At 49.9% G+C, this 2,233-nt stretch overlaps 1 long non-coding RNA gene across 1 annotated transcript; it reads left to right on the top strand.

Moving 5' to 3' along the window:
• Positions 1 to 396: 396 nt before the first annotated feature.
• On the top strand, positions 397 to 1,942 carry LOC125916458 (uncharacterized). The gene is made up of 2 exons (XR_007455917.1): positions 397 to 990; positions 1,515 to 1,942. It is a non-coding gene; the product is annotated as an uncharacterized LOC125916458 (long non-coding RNA).
• Positions 1,943 to 2,233: the final 291 nt, after the last annotated feature.

Genomic DNA, 2,233 nt, shown 5'->3' with positions numbered 1-2,233 from the left:
GTTGACTTGAAAAGCTGAAAGTATTTACTGGCTGGCCATTTACAGAAAAAAAATTTCCCACTCCCGTCATAACCAGTAAAGATATTTAACGATCTCACATAAGAAGAAACTCAAAAGGACAGGACTCTCGGTCTCCATCCCTGAAGTTCTCTTGGCCTTTTCCTCCTGGTCACCAGATGACAGCTTCAGCTCAATGAGTTACAATCTACATTGAATACAGTAAAGAACACGGAGAAAAGACTGTCTTGCTACGGCTTTTTTGGCCAGGAAAAAAACAAAAATAGCTCCCTATGGCAGCTCCCCTTATCCCATTGGCCAGAGCTAGGTCACATGACAAACCCTGGCTCCCTCACTGGAAGGGGCCAAACTGCGGTAGCCCAATGGGGCTGCAAAGGACTCACTTTTCCCGAGAAGTGGGGACAAGGGCCATTTACACGAAGCCAGCGTCCTGGTCGCACAGGAGAAGAGGGCAAAGGGCATGGTGTCAGCCCGAGTCACAAAGACGCCTTGCGCCTCTGGGTAGACGCAGGATCCTTTTTAGAACTCAAATCTGAACGCTCTTTGTTGACTCGAATCCACTCCGGGAACGCAGGGTGTGTTTGTGAGTGACTTCCTACATTTAGGATTGTTTGACCTTCCCTTCCTCCTTTAAGTTTTGCTGGGTTTGGGGCATTGCTATGAATGATGTTTCCCGATGAAAGTCCTTCCCTGAGGCCCCACCTGTGCCTCCAGGTAGGAGAAGGTCGAGGAGTAGGCTGGCGGCAGGAGAATTTCCCAGGGCACCGTCACCGCCCAGCCAACTCACAGCTGAACCCAAACAGAGGGAGCGCTCCCCAGGACGCTTAGACTGGAGTCCCGCCCAGCCTCGGAGAGAAGGGGCGAACGCCTGAACTGTTTTGTAGAAATGCATCCTGCAATGCGGCTACTGTTCTGCAGAGCCAGGGGGAGAGGAAGCAGAGCTTCGAGTATCAAATGGGAACAATTTTGAAGGTGAGTCGAGAGGCAATTTCATAAGGACTTCAATCTGAAATCATAGCCTCCTTGTTGTTAGATAAGGAGTTGCAGTTACAGACACAGAGGGAAACATCAAAGAAATGGAAGGGAAACTGAGAGAACCCGGGCAGCAAATAAAAATTGGGCCAGAGGTCCCAAGAGAGGAGCCGGCAGGAGAAGGCAGGTGGTGGCTTAGAGAGAAAATTCAGGAGAGATGGGATATTACAGTGGTCCCGAGAAGGAGCAATGTCCTTGAGCTATGACCTCTTCTTGATTTGGGGGTGGGTTTTCTGAGGGAGGATGCTTTTTGAACATGCTGCACCTGGGGGCTTTTACGTGCTAAGGGAAAACAGGGAAACAATTCAAGTTCTTCTAAACCAGGAGGAGTGGGGCTCCTTCCTGACCATCAAGACTCAAGGAGAATCAAAAGACTCAATCAGAAGACTCAGCTTCTTCATCTGGAAAATGGAAATGTTATCGCACGCACAGCTGACTCAGCACCTATCCCGATTCCTTTCCAGGCTTCCTGCCTGTACGGTGGCATCTGGAAAGCTGGAAACCCAGTTCCCTGGACTCCTCTGCATCGGGGACCCACGAATACATTGTGTTCACTCGGGACTCAGAGGTGGAAATGAGCTGTGGAAGAAGGTGGCCGCAGGCTGGGAGAGTGGCCTTTTTGAAATGTATCTGGTCTTGGGTCTTCCGGGGAAATATAGGATTTTTGCACGTTCAGTCTCAAACCCCATGGGTGGCAATTTGCAGCTGTGAGCAACAGAGGGCTTTCTGTAAACACAGTGGGCTGGAGCATTTGGGGGCTCTGTTGACCCGAGGGTTGTCCAGTACTGTCCTAGGTCTGAGTAGCATTCAAGCTTGGTTCTTTGGTCATGTCCAAAAGTCCGTAAGGAACCCAACAAATAAACTTGAATAGATGCCTTTCGGTGTGAGTTTGCTAATGTGGATTCTGTTGCCTGCAACGAAGGACCTGGACCTAAATCCTGAGCAAAATGTTAGATCGGTGCCGGGCCCCTGGCAAATTCTCACCACACGTTAGCGAACATTCTGTGTTACTTGAATGTCATGTGAAGAGAATGACCTGTCTGCTCTGGCTCAGCAGCACATGTGTGAGAGGCCAACGACTTCTCTCCAACGGAACTGAACTCTCCAAACCCCTCTGTCCTGGGGGTGAAACTGAATCTTGCCAGTCTGAGATGAACCGTCAAGGTCATGTTTTCTCAAGCTC

The sequence above is a fragment of the Panthera uncia genome, chromosome D1 (assembly GCF_023721935.1).
Source record: "Panthera uncia isolate 11264 chromosome D1, Puncia_PCG_1.0, whole genome shotgun sequence".
In the NCBI taxonomy this organism is placed as follows: domain Eukaryota; kingdom Metazoa; phylum Chordata; class Mammalia; order Carnivora; family Felidae; genus Panthera; species Panthera uncia.
The sequence above is the reverse complement of the archived record's forward strand: the minus strand, read 5'-3'. Positions and strand labels throughout refer to the sequence as shown.